Source organism: Chiloscyllium plagiosum, unplaced genomic scaffold (genome assembly GCF_037043375.1).
Source record: "Chiloscyllium plagiosum isolate Xiang-an unplaced genomic scaffold, Cpla_swu_hap1 HiC_scaffold_16, whole genome shotgun sequence".
In the NCBI taxonomy this organism is placed as follows: Eukaryota; Metazoa; Chordata; class Chondrichthyes; order Orectolobiformes; family Hemiscylliidae; genus Chiloscyllium; species Chiloscyllium plagiosum.
The window spans coordinates 24,842,838-24,860,372 of NW_028270154.1; the positions used below are offsets into that span (position 1 = coordinate 24,842,838).

General features: G+C 39.6%; 1 protein-coding gene across 21 annotated transcripts in view; it reads left to right on the top strand.

The window, feature by feature from the left end:
- LOC122556528 (teneurin-2-like) overlaps window positions 1–17,535 on the top strand; it is a 2,772,576-nt gene that overhangs the window by 2,509,945 nt on the left and 245,096 nt on the right. The window lies entirely within an intron of this gene.

A 17,535-nucleotide genomic window follows, 5' to 3' on the forward strand; every position in this document is an offset into this window, starting at 1 on the left:
GATATAGGTCACAAACAGGCAGGTGGGATTAGTTTAGCTTGGAATTATGTTTGACATGGTTGGATCTAAGGGTCTGTTTCCATGCTATATGACTCTATGACTCTATAATTATGACTACAGTCATCAAGCTTTTTCTCTTCAAAACCTTGGAACTTCTAATGCTGTGAATTTGGGAGAGCTCATAGAACACTGAACAATATTTTCCTATATATTACTTTTCTTTTTCCTTTCTCTTGTCTCCCTGCCCATGTATAGTGTATTTTTGTTTTGAGAAGACAATCATTCTATTCACAAATCCCCACTGATAGTTTGAGGAAAGCTCAAGATGTTTAGCCCAATGTATCTCATTTTTCCAATGTGTTAACTCTCCCATTATATTATTCAAATACACAGTGTATTGTTTTTTCATAAGATTGCACAAAAAGCCAACCTGTTACTTTTTTAGAACAATATTGCAAAATGAAGTCAACAGGAATAAACATCTCAGAAGATGTAAAATGGACTGTTGACTTGTTATTTGTCAGTATGCTACAGAATCAATATCTACCTCTTTAAGTGATTTGCCTTATTTTTAAAAAATGTCTAACTTTCACTAATTCCCTCATTTGCCTTGTGTCCTATTTTCTAGTTGAAATGATGACCAGGGTATCCCTCGCTTACCCATATCCCTAATATATTTAGATGATGTTTCCCTTTTTATCCATTCTAGACGATGAAGTTACAAGATTTTCTCATCTTTCCTCATTGTGAATCCTCTTCACCCAGCAACAGTATTTCCCTTCTCTTTTCCAATTCATTGATATCTTCTGTGGCCTGATGATCAAAACTGAACATAGTTTTCTTGATATGGTGTCGTTTGTCTATTTCAAAGCTTCAGCATAATGTCAAAAGATTTGTATTCTACAATCCTGGCTACGTATCCTTTTATTCTATTACCTTTTTAATTGCTTTGTCACATTAACTGGACATTGAAAGCAATGTGCCTTGATTGCTCCCGGCTGCCTTTTTGTGTCCCTGAACTAATTCAGTTTCTTTCACTGTCTACTTGTGACCCACATTCTCCTAACCTAGCTGCAGTGTTTTGCACTGATGAGTGTTGAATTCCATTCGCTATTTGTCTACCGAACTGCACAACCAATCTAAATGCTTGACTGTATCCCCTCCCTTGATTACTTTTCTTAATTTAGTCTCATCAGTAAATTTGGCAAACTACAGTTAGTTTTTATATCTAGGTCATTCATGTAAATTGAAAACAACAGGAATCCAAGAATTGACCCTGTGGAACTCCACTCAGACTGTCACCCCTCTCCCCAGTCTGCCATTACAATTCTGAGGAGTACCATCTGTTTCTCATTTTGCAATGAGCTTCTTATCCTGTCCCATGTTCCACACTGATTTCCTTTGGCTTTTGATGTAATTGCTAGTCTTTGTCTGGAATTCTGTCTAATGCTTTCTGACTGATGAAAATAAATATACTGTTACATGGAATTACATCGGATTTATATCACAGGGACAGACCATTTGTTCCATCTGGTCTATGCCAGTGACTTATTCACTTTGAGCTGAATTTAATGTTATTCCGTGTGGTGGGTTTAGTGGGGGCATTTAATTGGTATGAAGATGTTGAGTAGGCATCACACTGTCTTCCGCCTCTGCTCCAATTAGGTCCTTGGCAAAAAATAATCAGGCTGAAAGACTAGTTGATTTATTGATGAGAGTATTGCAGAGAGTGTTGCAAATCAACAGGCTAAGTCAGAGCACCTCCCAATGGAGCAAATGGGGATGATTGGAGGCAGAAAATGGCAAAAGGATATAAAGGGTTTTACAGATGGATTAATGAGCATAGGGTGACACAAAGAATATGTAGAGCCATGAAGATGGGGAGAGGGACATGAGTCATGGGGAGTGCAAGGAGGTATGATCAGGAGGGCATCATTATTTTAAAACTTTGGCCACAGTGCTAAAACCTCAAGGCTGGCTCCTTGTCCACCCCACTGTGGGAACTGTCAATTGTTTGTTTTCCCTTCCCATGTTGCTTGTCTCCACATCTGACAAACTCCAACCCTCAGCCCTCCTCTTCCCAACTGAAAATCAGAATTATGGTTTAAAGGTGAAGTTGGCTGAGCCAGAATTTCTCCCACTTTTGTGTACCCAATCTGTGAGCAAAAATAAATACCTTGGTCTCCAAGAAGAAAATTCCACCCAATACCTGTATGTCAAATGCCTCCTGCCGTGAGATACAATTTGATAAGTGGCAAAGTTAGAAATTGAACTTTAAATAGAACCCAGATTTACCAAGAAGTAGTTTCAAACTGTCAGAAGATTAAAGATTGACCCAGAGTTGAAAGAATTAGTGAAGAGAAACTGCTCATTGTAGTTTGTGGTTTACATCTGCATTTACTATTAATGTATCTCTACAGCTTCATTAGTGCGGTTTTTATGATTCCTTTGAGTCTCATAATAGATATATGAAATTTTTAATTAGGTGTTATGTATGACCCAATAATGAAATCTGTCCCAGAAAATGGCTGTGGTTTTACATTTTGCAAATTAAAGTGCGTAATTTAAGTTGACCTGGTAATAAGAAATAGTTAAGGTGTGTGATAATTAGTAGTTTTCTTCTAACAGGTGGTAATTAAACCTTGCATGTTGATTACGCTGAAACAACCTGAAGCTACATTCCACTTATTTCATTGTATCATCAGTAACCATGGGTTCTTTGAAGTAAAATCTAAGTTATAGCAGGAAAGAAATAATACGTGCAATACAAAAGTAGAAGCTGCTAGAAAAGCTCAGCAGGTCTGGCAGCATCTGTGAAGCGATAATCATTCCTCAGAACTGGGGTGCCTGAAATTCATTAAGCTAGGGATGCAGAGGGATAAAACTGAGACTGTTCCTGAGTGCAGAACATTCAGCATCAGAGAGCGGAAGGTTAGGAGGGATGTTGAATACCCGATAGGAGGTGGGGTTGGGGGAGGGAGATTATTGTGTATGATAATCTTACTTACCTCATTTCCTCTCCATGTTTTAAGGTGGAGATCGAATTCCAAATCTTCGTTATTAATTTTGGAACCATATTTTGTCATGTCTTTGTGCTTTGTCTAAATTATATGATCTTGCCAAAGTTGTGAGAAATACAACCCTACCGTAATAATTTAGTAAATTTTATGTTTCTTGTACCTAATATGGTATTGTGTGTTGATGACATTGTACACTTTTTACTGTCCTCCTATTCTTTTGTAACTTAAGAACATGTGACAATAAACCTCATTCTAATTCTATTTAATTGTAAAATTAGAACATGTCAAATGGATTATGCGTCAACGTAATAGACATGGAAGAGAGGAATTGCTGTCCTTCCATACCTTGCTCTGAAACCAGTGTTAGGATGGTGCAATGCAATGCAACTGCAGGCTGCATTTAGGGTTCAAAGTGAAATTATTTATGTAGCTTCAATACTTAACATGCATGTGCATTTAAATAATGTTGAAAAATCAATCATTCCTTCTACAAATAGTCACTTGGTTGTTCAGAACTTGAGTATTCCTGAGAAAGGAAACAAGTTGTCAAGCTTCTTGTCTTGCAATTACCACCTCAGAATATTCACAAGATTTTGAAGTCCCAAAGGAAGCAGCAATTTATGCTCATTCACAATTTATAGACGAGGGTTCTGATCAGTTTGCATATGGTCTCTAATTGGTAAATTGCTGCTGTCATCGAGAATATAACAGGGAGCAATAAAATTGAAATAAAAGTCAACTTTGATTGGCCAAAATATTGCCATGGGGAATCCACCAGGTAAGTCTGTCCCCATGCTTTTGTTTAGTTTTAAAAGATACAACGCATAGACAGTTTCATTCTGTTTATAAAAGACAATGCCCTCTGAATGAATATATGTAGCTTCTGGTGTGTATAAGTGAGCCATGCTGTGAGCCTGACTGATAATCTTAAACTGGCTGTTAATATAATATTTAGCACACTCATTATTACTTTATAAGTGTTGTCCATTTACAGAATCCCATTTAATGTTGGACTTTGAGTCTTGATTTTTGCAAGCACAGGCTGGTAGAGCATGGTCAACATGCTGCCTGCTGGAAACACCCAGACGGATGCGCTGTCTCGTATCACCGGTCATAATATATTGCAGTGTGGCTCTCTTATGCATGCTAAAAGGCAGGTGTAGTCAAATGCAGGGGCCGTGCCCTTTGTAAACAGAAAGAACCTGTCCATGTATTCTACCTTTTTAACTACGCAAAAGAATGGAGGAATATTCATTTTCTGGTGAATTCCCCATGGCAATATTTTGACCAATCACATTTAACTTCCCGGATTTGAATTAAATAATAGCTGGGCAGTTGACTGTTCCCTGTTGCATTTTCCATGGCAACACCAGTCTATTAGTCAGAGTCTAATTGACAATCATCACCGTCCTCACTTGTAGTGTTAATTGTTGTTTTCTTTGCGATTTAGTATTCTTGTAATTCTGTTCTGTAATTGCAGGACACAAAATCACAATGGCATTTTTTTTCTCAGTAAATACTTATTCCTTCCACAGGAATTCTTACTTTATTCCTAATCAGAACTTTCCATGCAGCAACATACCTGTTACCTGACAATGTGAAATTCATGAAACAGATTATTATGTTGACTTCAGAGTTCAGCTTTTCTTGTTGAATAACCTGTGTAATACATAACATTAAATGCAAAATCGCCTGGAGATTGTGAGTCTACAGCACAAAACAGTGCACAATTTGACGCTAAATTTGATATCAATCATTTCTTTCCACTGCTCCTCGCTACAATAAGTAGAGACAACTGCCTTGCTTCCAATGCTGTTGTGTACCAGCTGGTACAGTCAAAGAGCAGCCCCAGAATGATACGTACAATAGCCTGCTTGTTTGGTTTTTGCTGTTTGGGAGGAGCTACTCCTCCACTCCAGTTTTCCTTGAAGGGACAGGAGCTTTGGAACAGAAGGGAACTATTTTGCCCTATGAACCTGTTAGATCTTGACTGATTCCATATGCTCCATATCTTTTAATACTTCTAATATTTACAAAGTGGGAGTGTTTATAAATTTCACGACTGAAAAATTTTACTCTAATTGTTAGACTGTGTTCTCTCACCTAGATTATTGTACTAGCGAAAAATAGATATTATTGGTGTCCTTTTAGTTTGTTTTGCTATCTTGAAAGAGTTGCTCAGATTACCTCTTTTATATTCTAGGAAATAAAAATTCTCCACATAATTTAGCCTTAGGAGTACTTTGATTTGATATAATTTAATTATTGTCACGGTTGGGGGATGGGAAAAAATTGCAGCTGTACGAGCTGCTTCTTTTTTGAGATATTTTAGGTGTTGGAGGTGATTTCCTCAAATTCCGGAAGCAGTATTTACTGTTTTCTAAGCTGAAGCATTGTTTTGAAACTTTGGGGAAAAGAAAGATCAAAACAGTGGCACTTTAAAAAGGAAGAGGAGAGACAAAGGCAGAGACCACATGGTCATTCAGAGAGAGAGAAAGAAACCTACATTGTTGTCTGGCACAGCAGTGAATCTGCACAGCTACTGCTTTTGCTTTTTGAGTTCAAGCATTTCTGGACACCAGAGTGTGTGAAGCAAAGTGAACAAGCAGTGAAATTCACAGCTGACCTTGGAGGAACATATCTGGGAGACCTCACAGCACAGGAGCAGATAAATGTATTTTTTTTAGTGTAACTTTCCTGTCTTTATTTAATAGTGAATAGAGTGGGTTCTTTTTGATTAGATGTTTTATTGAAATTTGCCTCTTGATTAAAATTTAAAAATATAAAACATAGGTACTAAGTTAGGAGAAAGTGAGGACTGCAGATGCTGGAGATCAGAGCTGAAAAATGTGTTGCTGGAAAAGCGCAGGAGGTCAGGCAGCATCCAAGGAGCAGGAGAATCGACGTTTCGGGCATAAGAAGGGCTTATGCCCGAAATGTCGATTCTCCTGCTCCTTGGATGCTGCCTGACCTGCTGCGCTTTTCCAGCAACACATTTTTCAGCATAGGTACTAAGTTAGCCTGGAGCAGTTTTTTTTTTAAAGCAATAAGACTGTGCTATCTTCTGTAGATTGTAAAGGTGCAAAGATGGCCTTTAGTAGAGTGATGTGCTCTTCCTGTTGGACGTGAGAAATTAGGGAGAATTTTCATGTTATTGATGAATGTGTCTGCAGTAGGTGTGTTTGCTTGCGAATCCTATCAGATTACATGGATCATTTGTAGTGGCAGTTAGAGGCAATGAAGAAATTACAAGAGCTAGGGTGTGTATTGGATAGCCATTATAAGAAAGGAGAAAAACCACAGACCCAGTCAGGTAGATGGGTTACCACCAGGAGAATTAGGAGAGGGAAGCAGGTAGTATACGAGTGTCATGTGGCTATCCCCATATATGCTGTTTTGGAAAATGTAGGGAGTGATGGACTGTCAGGGAAATGTACAACGAACATCCAAGCTTCTGGTACCGAGACTGGCTCTAATGTAACACAGAGTACATCAGGTTCCAAGCGATTAATTGTGATAGGGGACTGTTTAGTCAGACATTTCTGCGGCCAACAGCGAGAAATCAGAATGGTGCGTTGCCTCCCTGGTGCCAGGATCAAGGGTATCTTGGAGAGAGTGCAGAATATTCTCAAAGGGGAGTGGGACCAGCAGGTGGTACATATTGGAACTAATAACATAGCAAGGGAAATGGATGAGAGTCTGAAGGAGAATGTAGGAAGCTCGGCAGGAATTTAAAAAGGAGAACCTTGAGGGTAGTAATATCTGAGTTACTCAGGCGCTACGAGCTAGTGAGGGTGGGAACAGGAGGATAGAACAGGAGGTAATGAATGCAAGGAGATTTGCTTGAGCTGCTTGGCAGGATTTAAACTAGTAAGGTGGCATGGTGGTACCCAGGGAGAGAGTGAGGAAAGGGATCGGTCTGAGACTGGTACAGTTGGGAAAAAGAGCAAGTCAAACAGTCAGGGCAGGCAGGAACAATGCAGAGAATGAGGTAAATAAACTGCATTTATTTTAATACAAGAGGCTTAACAGGGAAGACAGATGAACTCAGGCCATGGTTAGGAACATGGGTCTGGGACATCATAGCAATTACAGAGACATGGCTCCGGGATGGAGGGAATCCTGAGGGACACGTTTTACATGTATTTGGAAAGGCAAGGACTGATTAGGGATAGGTAACATGGCTTTGTGCTTGGGAAATCATGTCTCACAAACTTGATTGAGTTTTTTTGAAGAATTTACAAAGAGGATTGATGACGGCAGAGCAGTGATTTATTTGCACTTCAGTAAGGCACTTGACAAGGTTTCTCATGCTGGAAATGTGTTGCTGGAAAAGCGCAGCAGGTCAGGCAGCATCCAGAGAACAGGAGAATCGACGTTTCGGGCATAAGCCCTTCTTCAGGACTTAAAAAAAACTCAATCAAGTTTGTGAGACATGATTTCCCAAAGTTTCTCATGGTAGACTACTGAGCAAGGTTAGGTCACATGGAATATAGGGAGAACTAACCATTTGGAAACAGAACTGGCTCAAAGGTAGAAGACAGAGATTGGTGGTGGAGGGTTGCTTTTCAAACTGGAGGCCTGTGACTAGTGGAGTGCCATAAGGATCGGTGCTGGGTCCACTAATTTTCGTCATTTATATCAATAATTTGGATGTGAACATAGAAATAAATTAATAAATTTGCAGATGACACCAAAATTAGAGGTTGAGTGGACAGCTCAGATTACAACAGGATCTTGATCAAATGGGCCAATGGGCCGAGGAGTGGCAGTTGGATAGAGAAGAAGGTGATTGGTATGCTTTCCTTTATTGGTCAGAGTACTGAGTACTGGAGTTGGGAGGTCATGCTGCAGCTGTACAGGACATTGATTAGGCCACTTTTGGAATATTGTGCGCAATTCTGGTCTCCCTCCTACAGGAAAAATGTTGTGAAACTTGAAAGGGTTCAGAAAAGGATATTTTCCAAGGAAGTTGCCAGGGTTGGAGGGTTTGAGTTTTCAGGAGAGGCTGAATAGGCTGGGGTGACCTTGTAGAGGTTTATAGAAGCATGGATAGGGTGAGTAGCAAAGGTCTTTTCCCTAGGATGGGGAGTCCAGAACTAAAGGGAATAAGTTTAGAGTGAGAGGGGAAAGATTTAAAAAGAACCTAAGGGGCAACTTTTTCATGCGAAGTGAATTGAATTGAATTGAATTTATCGTCACATGTACTGAAACACAGTGAAAACCTTTGTCTTGCGAGCAATACAGGCAAATCACATAGTTTAGTAGCATAGATAAGTCAATACTAGGTAAACAGCAGTAAAAACAAAAACACAGGTATAGGCAAATGTTAAGAGTTTGTGAGTCCATTCAATATTCTAATAGCAGTCAGGTAGAAACTGTTTTGAAACCAGCTGATGCATGTGTTCAGACTTCTGTACCTTCTCCTCCATGGTAGAGGTTGTAGAAAACCATTGCCAGGGTGGGATGGATCTTTGAGAATACTGGCAGCGTTTCCTTGACAGCGGGCTTGGGAGATGGATTCTGTAGGTGGGATGTTGGCCTTTGTGATTGTCTGGGCCAAGTTCACCACTCTGTAACCATCTCCAATCTTAAGTGGTTCAGTTGCCATACCAGGTAGTGATACATCCAGACAGAACGCTATTGATGGCGCACCTATAAAAGTTGGCAACGGTATTTACCATCATGCCAAATTTCTTCAGCTGCCTGAGGAAGAACAAATGTTGTTGGGCGTTTATAACCAGTGCAACCACATGAAGAGTCCAAGAAAGCTTGCTGTGGATGACCATTCCCAGGACCCTGACACTCTCCACTTGTTCCATCTCTGTGCTGTTAATGTGTAGGGGGGCATGAGTAACATCCCACCAAAAGTCAATAATGAGTTCCTTGGTTTTACCAGCATTGAGAGCTAGGTTGTTCTCAGTGCACCATTCTTCCAGGTCTTCCACCTCCTGTCTGTCGTCTGTTTTGTCACCATTTGAGATTTGACCGACTCTGGTGGTGTCATCAGCGAACCTGGAAATGGCATTAGTCTGGTATTTGGCGACGCAGCCATGGGTGTACAGTGAGTACAGTAGAGGGATGAGTACACACCCGTTGGGAGGCTCCAGTGTTGAGTGTTAGTAAGGATGAAATATTGTCCCCAATCTTCACTGATTGTGGCCTGTGGGTCAGGAAGCTGAGGATCCAGTTGCAGAGAGTGGGACTTAATCCAAGACCACTAAGTTTAGTAATCAGTCTTGAGGGGATAATAGTGTTGAAGGCTGAACTGTAGTCAATGTGTAGGATTCTTATGTAGCTGTCCTTGGTGTCAAGATCCCTTGGTTCGAGGGATGAGTGAAGGGCAAGTGATGTGGCATCTGATATGGATCTGTTGGTCCAATAGGCAAATTGGAGTGAGTCAAGAGTAATGGAGAGGCTGGAGTTGATTAATGCCATGACCAGCCTTTCAAAGCACTTCATGACCACCAAAGTTAGGACCACTGGGCAGTCGTCATTGAGACATGCTGCATGAGCCTTCTTAGGCACAGGGATGATGTTGGCCCTCTTGAAACAGGCATGGACAGTGGCCTGCTACAATGAGAGGTTGAAGATGGCCGAGAAGACCTCTGCCAGTTGATCTGCATGTGCTCTGACTGCACGGCCTAGTGGTGGAGTGGTGAAGGCATTACAACATTTAAAAGGCATTGAATAAGAAGGGTTGAAAGGGATATGGGCCAAGGACTGGCAAATGGGACTAGATTAGGTTAGGATATGTGATCGGCATGGATGAGTTAGACCATAGGGTTTGTTTCTATGCTGTACCTCTCCATGACTCTACAGTGAAAAGCTTTGTTTGTGAGCAGTACAGGCAAATCATAGTAAGCAAGGACATACAGATCATTGGGTGAAAAAAAACCTAGAGGGATAAAGGTCACATCACACAGGATGTATGCGAGGCAAGATCAATATTAGAAAAGTGTAAATCGGTTACAAGAAATGTTAGAGTGAGATCTGCTGGATGGAGCTCGCAAGCAGTCGCATGGGTTTCGGCACCATCTTCAATCTTCATTGTGAAAGTACAGATATTATTCTGTAAATCTACACTACTTTCTCTCGAAAACCAGTATACCCTTCCTGAGATGTGATGAAAAGGACGTTACTAATGAAACATTGCAGATCAAAACCCCTATCCTGCCATTCGATTATGCAATCTGGAGATGAGGTAAAAGTGAAGTCCACTATTAACAGTAAAGAGGTCCTTTTAATTTGCAAGAACACCATTGTAACCGCTAAAAGTGTAAGCCATTTGGAACCTCTTTAGAGCTTTCTTGAAGGGACCTTCTCGTGTCTTTGATCAATGGAGTGAATACAATTGACAGACCATAATTATTATGAAACTGAAAAATGGAAACTTGACTTGTTCTCATACTTTCAAGTCGCACTGTAATCAATTCCTGAATTCAGTTTAAGCATTGTCCCTCATTTTTGAGTTCACAAAGTCAAAAATAATCAATGATCAGGACAAAACCATCAGAAGTTGGATAAAACTCAGAATTAACCACATCTAAGTTCTTGCCCAAATCCTCAACACCAAGTGTTCTATTAAAAACCCAGCTGAACAAAACATGGAGCAGGTTCAGCAGTAATATTATATTGTTCTCAAATGAACTGTTCTGCTACACATTTCTCCTTTGAGTGCATTGGGCCATCTCCAAAACCATCTCCAATGTGAGTTGAAAATTTAAAATTTGAGGTTCTGCTTTAAATTGGATCGAATAACTTCCAACCATCTGAGACTTTATTAACAAAAATTGCATATATCCAATGTGAAACTGTTTGAGACTAATATCTTACCATTAACATGTGGCATGCTGGCTCAGTTGTTAGCACTGATACCTCACAGCGCCAGGGACTGAGTTCGATTCCAGCCTCAGGCGACTGACTGTGTGGAGTTTGCACATTCTCTCTGTGTCTGCATGGGTTTCCTCTGGGTGCTCCAGTTTCCTCCCACAATCCAAAGATGTGCAGTTTAGGTGGGTTGGCCATGCTAAATTGTTCATAGTGTTCAGGGATGTGTAGGTTAAGTGCATTAGTCAGGGATTAATGTAGAGTAACAGGGTAGGGGAATAGTTTTGGGTGGGATACTCTTTGGAGAGTCGGTGTGGACCTGTTCAGCCGAAAGGCCTGTTTCCACACTGTAGGAAATCTATGAAACTTCAAGATAGGCAAGATCAGTGTCAGATAAAATAATTGTAGAAACAAAACTTATAATTTGAGAAGGTATGCTGAAGAAACATACTGTCAGGAGAGTCCAGGTTCAATCTCTGGCAGATTGTGGTAGTTACAGCAATGAGAATGTTTTATTCTTTTGCCGAGTTGGCAAAATATGCCAAACTCTCCATTCTACAATTTCGCATGAAAACACATAATGTTCAAAAGAGCCAAATATAGATAGTTAGGATGGGATCATCAAACGAGGAGATAGGATTATTTGGTCATAAGAAATTTTAGTGAGTTATGCACAGATAGACCCACAGCCAGAATTTATACATTCAGGAATGGCGTCACGGAGAATTTCAGCTATTGCTCTTTAAAATTCTTGAATCTCTGTACACCCCCAAAGCTCTCACTGATACAAATGAATTTGACACCTTCCTTTTCAAAGATACATAAGCTGACTAAAAAGATTCATTATTTTAAATTGACATTTATACCTTCTGTTACATTATTTTAAAGCAGAGGACAAAACACCTTCTGGTGATATTCTGCATTTTGTCTTAGTCTGTTGCATCTTGTTTATCTTCCTTGTCATGGTTCCTGCTCTATTTTATGCATTTCAACCCGACACACACATCATATTTATTGATCGGGCTGTTGTAGCCGATAATAATAATCTTGATGCTGTGGATTTTTTTTTCTAATTTGCTTCGTTTATTGCGATATTTTTCTTCTATTGTCATCTAACTTATCATAAACTCAGGCTTGTGAAATGTCAAGTGAGTCAATAGCTAGACTGATGACCACTGGGAGGCTCTTCAGAATTTCCTTGATCAGGCCATGTACATAAACCAGTCCATCATACCAAGTCATAAAAGTACTGTTGTCCAGCACTGTTCTCATTTGATGAGGTGTTACGCTGCAGGCTGAAAACTGTTAATCTCGCAAATAGCAGTTCTCATTCTTGGCCATACAGTGAGCCACAGTGGGTAAAACACATACACTCTAAACCAGTGGGGGAGAGGAGGAAGTCAAATGGCAGGTCATGCAGAGGACTTTGATTTAACTCCATATTGACAATAAAATCTAATGTTGGTCGATGCCTGAAACAGAGATTGGGAAGTAGAAAAGTGAAAAAGGGCTGACTCTTTCTATCTCTTTCTCCAACTTTCTACTTCTCACCCCATCCCTAGTCACTATCTTGTGGGTCAGTTGCCTATGTATATAACTCTAGCAATCCACTACCAATCTCAACCATAGTATTTGTTGTGAGAAAGTGAACAATAGATACAGGCACAGCAGAGGATGAACTTACATCAGAGGGGTAGAGTTTGCTCTTAGTTGTGCAAAAAATGGCGTAAAAGGTGACCAAGTTTGTAGAGCTATGCGGTGCGTCCCTAAGAGTGTCTGTAATGTGTACATTGCTGTATTGGTATCAGGCAAATTTTACTTTAGCTGTTGCTTACAAGAACCATTAGGAATCTCGCAGATGCTAAAGAGAAGCCTCAAACCAGTTTTAAAATGGCTCAGGTAAATTGGGTAGCTCTGAGTGCAGCATACACTGAGAATGTTTTTGCCAGCTTTTGTCAGCCATGGATGGAGTGCAAAAGTGGCTGCCACTGAAAGCAATACTGTCTGTGAAGCTCCACAGCATTCATTCTGTTGGCTGCCACTGATTGACTTACTGTAAGCCTTCCCCTTCATTCTCTCACTGATCAGGCTGTTGCTAGTGAAAACCAGGCGCATGTTTCTTGGCCAAACAAGTCAATTTTCTACCCTGTTTTTTGAAGAATATGAATGAGTTGTACTTTCTCAGAACTGTAAGTGCACCATGCTGACAATGAGTTTCCAAGAGAAAAGAGTTACTTTTAAGGCAATGACAAAATCAGCAATAACTTGCATTTCTATTGCACCTTTAATAAAGAAGGAATTTTGTATATATCACTTCAGAGAAGTGTCATCAGAAGTAAATATAAGTAAGATCATTGAGACTTCAAGTCTGTTCCACCGTTCAACAATCCCTCAGCTCCACCTGCCAGTACTATCCCTAACCTTAAAGATATTTTTGAAGAAGGGGAGGGTGTTTGAAAGATGCAGATGGTAGAAATTCAGGTCATGGGTAACTGAAGGCATGGCATACAATGGTAGAGAGAAAGCACAGAGGGCACACAAAATGCCCGAGTCAAAGGAACAGACAGTGAGTTGGTGGGGGAGAGGGTGTTTGGGGGATGATAGAGATAGAAGAGGGGGTAATGCCATGAATTGATTTAATAGTGAGGATGAGGATGTTAAATTAAACAATTTAACACCTTCTTCTCTCACTGTAATGAGCACAAAACAATTATCCAAAAAAAGTTAAAGCAACAAAAAAGCAATTAGTGAAGACTGGTAATTATCTTGGGGAAATTCCTAGGATGGACTACTGGTTCCAAGACTGTGGCAATCAAAAAATATAATCCCTAAAGCACATTGGGTTAATGACCATATTTTTGAACAATGTCAGATTCAATAGCTCAAGTTATTATTATCTCAAAAAATGTTATTGTTTGTACAATAATGAAAATGCCACAGACTAAAATGTTGGCTTTAAACCATTTGTTCACTTTTTTTAACACATATCCGCATACAGTTCTAAATACATAGGAAACTGTTGATTCCAATAATTAAGGCTTCAATTAATTAAATTCATTCACAAGCAGGTTATTTGCGAAACAGAAATTGCTGAGAACCAGCAGTAATTCTCTCAATGGATGGGGGACATCCACGGTGGCACTGTCAGATGCAATATAATACAGTGGGTGGTTTCTGTTGAATACTGCAGTGACTAGTGCATTATGATGGCAGGTCAGTCCTCTAAATAAATATTGCATAGAATGGGCATACCCATGCGTGTAAATTGAAAGAATAGTTCAAAAATACCAGAAAACGTCTGCAATATTGGTCGATCTCGAACCCCTGATGTGATATAAAATGCCATGATATCATGCAATTTTCTGCAGTGTGCTCAATGTGGGACCGTGTGAATGTCAGTGCTTTCAGTTCCATTGCACATAAATACATTAGAACAGCTGCTCTGGTATTTAAAAATGCCGCATAATTCTATACCATTTCTAACTGCATCATTGTTACCTTATGATTCCTCTGATCAAGTGTAAGGCCTTGTCGTTCTGTGGGGAGTGACTGGAAGACATGAGTAGGCTTGGAAGGTATGAAAGACCAAGGGAAATGGCTGGAGTCAGTGGAGAATGAGGTGGCATAGCATTGGCAGGAAGACATGTCTTCACATGCAGAGTATGAGGCCCTATGGACACAGGCTGGAAGGGATGATGTGGATTTGATGTGGATGAGGAATGAAGAGTAAAGAGCCTGACTATTTTCAACCAGGATGAAGTTGCAAAGAATAAAGTCAGCCCTTTTACCCAGCTGCTCTGGTTCTCATCCATCCCCATACCTGCCCTCAGTCTGCTTCTACAGTCAGTGCTTTTGATTTTAGTAACACCCTAACCATACTGGAATGTAGGTTGTGTGTGACCAACCACTTTAAACCAAGACAGTTCTGCTGTATCGAAACATGTCCTAAGTCAAGCTACTAAACACCTTTAAGCTTCGAACTGGCAATTTTGAGGTTCAAGTTCCGACTCGAGAACAAAGAATTTTATCTTCAGTGTAATACTGATAGAAATGTTCATTGTCATGGAGTTCCTCGTCCTTTGAGCAAGATGTTAAACTGAGGCCTGATCTACCTATTCAAAAGTATAGAACAATTCTCTGTTCTGCACTGAAGAACAGGGATTTCATCCAGTGGCCTGCCTCACATTTATCTCTCACAAAATGAAATGTCTGTTTAAACATTTCATGATGATTTTGTGGATTTTGATGTGCAAACCAGGTGGTCATCAAAACAAAATTGGTTACACTGTAAACTATAAGTAAACATATGTAGCATCCTATGTGTTTCAATAAAATGTAAGTTCTTTCTTTCTTGGAAGCCCAGAAGAATTTGACTATAACAAAACTCTTGTGATAGAGCCACCGTATGTAATAGATTTTTTTCAAAAAGCCACATCTTTCCAAAACAATAATCATTTACCAATCACCTCATCATGTGCTTAAAACGAATGAATTCTTAAATACATTGGATTTTAAAATAATTTGTTTACTCTGGGTGCTCGAGATGCATTGAGTGCTTTGGAAAAGCAATTCGAGTTCATTAAACTGGAAAAAAAAGGCTTTTAAGTAAAATTTGTTTTATGGAGATGGAGGTTGAAGGGCTTCACAGCAAATAAGATATTTTCAATGTGTTCTTTGAATTATCTACTGTTGACCACTTTGAGTGGTTGCCAAGTGCTGCATTTAAACAAGATGGAGCCATCAGAAACAGCAGAAAAGAAGCTGAGATTGTTTTCCATGTCATTTGCTGCTGCATGCTGAGTACACACTTTGTGTTATTGTGCATCCAAACTCCAATTCCTTCAATATCATATGAAAGTTTATCAACTCAATCTTTCTTCTTTTAAAAAAAATCCATTTTAAAGAATGCAGTGCACAAGCTGTTATTTTATTATCTTATTCTATACTTGTGTCTGGCTTTGAAAACCATCACACCAGTCAAGTGACCTTACCCTATGAAACATTGACCTATCGCTTTCCAACCTTGAGAACTTTATCAGAGCTGGGATGGTAATTATGGAATTGCAGCATCCATCCATCTATGAAAGATGTTGGATACTCAACAAACAAGTTCACCTTCATATGGTGCATCTTTGCTGATGGTTGAAGAGAAGTGGATTTGCGAAGTACATTCTTCAACAAGTGCCACATGTGAAGCTTCCAAATGTGGGTGCGAGCTTTTGATTCATGGATGAGGACCCCAAATTCTCCTATTCTGGAGCATTCTACTGTCTTTCTACATTTTAACAATATTCTGCTCCTCTATTCTTACTGCCAAAGTGCATAACCTCACATTTCCCCATATTATATTCCATTTGACAATATTTTGCCCACTCACTTGCCTTTATCACTCTGCAGACTCTATGTCATTCTCACCACTTGCCTTCCCACCTATTTTTGTATTGTTAGCAACTTGGCTATAGTACATTCACTATCCTCATCTAAGTCATTTATGTATATTGTAAATAATTGTGGACCCAGCACTGGTCCCTGTGGCACTCCATGAGTTACAGGTTGCCATTCTGAATATACCCCCCGCCCCCCCCCTTATCCCAACTCACTGTCTTCTGTTAGTAAGCCAGGCCTCCATCCATATTAATGTATTATTCCCAATACTATGGGCTCTTGGCTGAGCCCATCTTATCTTACCTGGAGGACATGAGGGTTTCTGCTCTTTATTAACAGTACTTTTCTGTGTGTTAGCTGAGCACTGTATTCTGGGTCCTGCTTGTTACATGAGAACAATCAAAATATTTGCAGATGAACCTATCAGTGAATTTTGTCACTTCCAAATGGCTCTTGCAATGCTTTCTTATAACGTAATGGTTTTGAAGAAGGAAGGGTATTGTGTTTTAAGAAAGTGCTATGACCCAACTTCACCCCAAGTCAATTCAATCAGTAAGTGTGACTTTTAATCCATTAGCCAAACTGTAAAATTCTCATTGTGCTTATTAGATACATGAATAATAAGAAATGAAGTCATTACAAATGCCAAGAGATATGCCTATTAAATATGCAGATATTTTCCCATTTAGCATTTTCCATTTCAAATGAACAGAATTTCACTTTTTATTAATGCTTACATACACTATGTATTCAATATTTTTGTGACAAAAACGTTATTAGTTATAGAAGAAATCTGATAGAAATGAGCAGGAACAATGCCATCTGGTGCAAATGGGTATTATTCCTTATTCTGTACTGGTCTTATGATGTGTTTGCAATATTTAGAGTGAACAGGGCAGTACACTCTGTAATTAAAACTATTCAAAGAGCTCACTGCAGTCTTTTTGTTGCTTTTTCTTTAGAATCTGCTGATTACCCTGACATCCACCTCAGTGTGTTAAAAACAGGAGGTCTCCCCATTAACTCAATTGTTACTTCACACTGTGCAGTCTACACAATTTAATTTAAGTGCTCTTTAGATTTCTATGGGGTAAAATTAACTGCTTTAGAAATTTCAACGGGAACTCCTGCAAATATCCATTTGTGGCAAACATTTACTTGGAGGATAAAAGACAGCAAGGAGTTTGCTACAAGTCAGTAACATACAAAGGGGTCCTCACGATGGCGTAAACCACAGGTGTGAAGCTCAAGCAATTTATCAACGTCAGCTGATTCCCTGAGATATAGAGCTGCCTTGAAA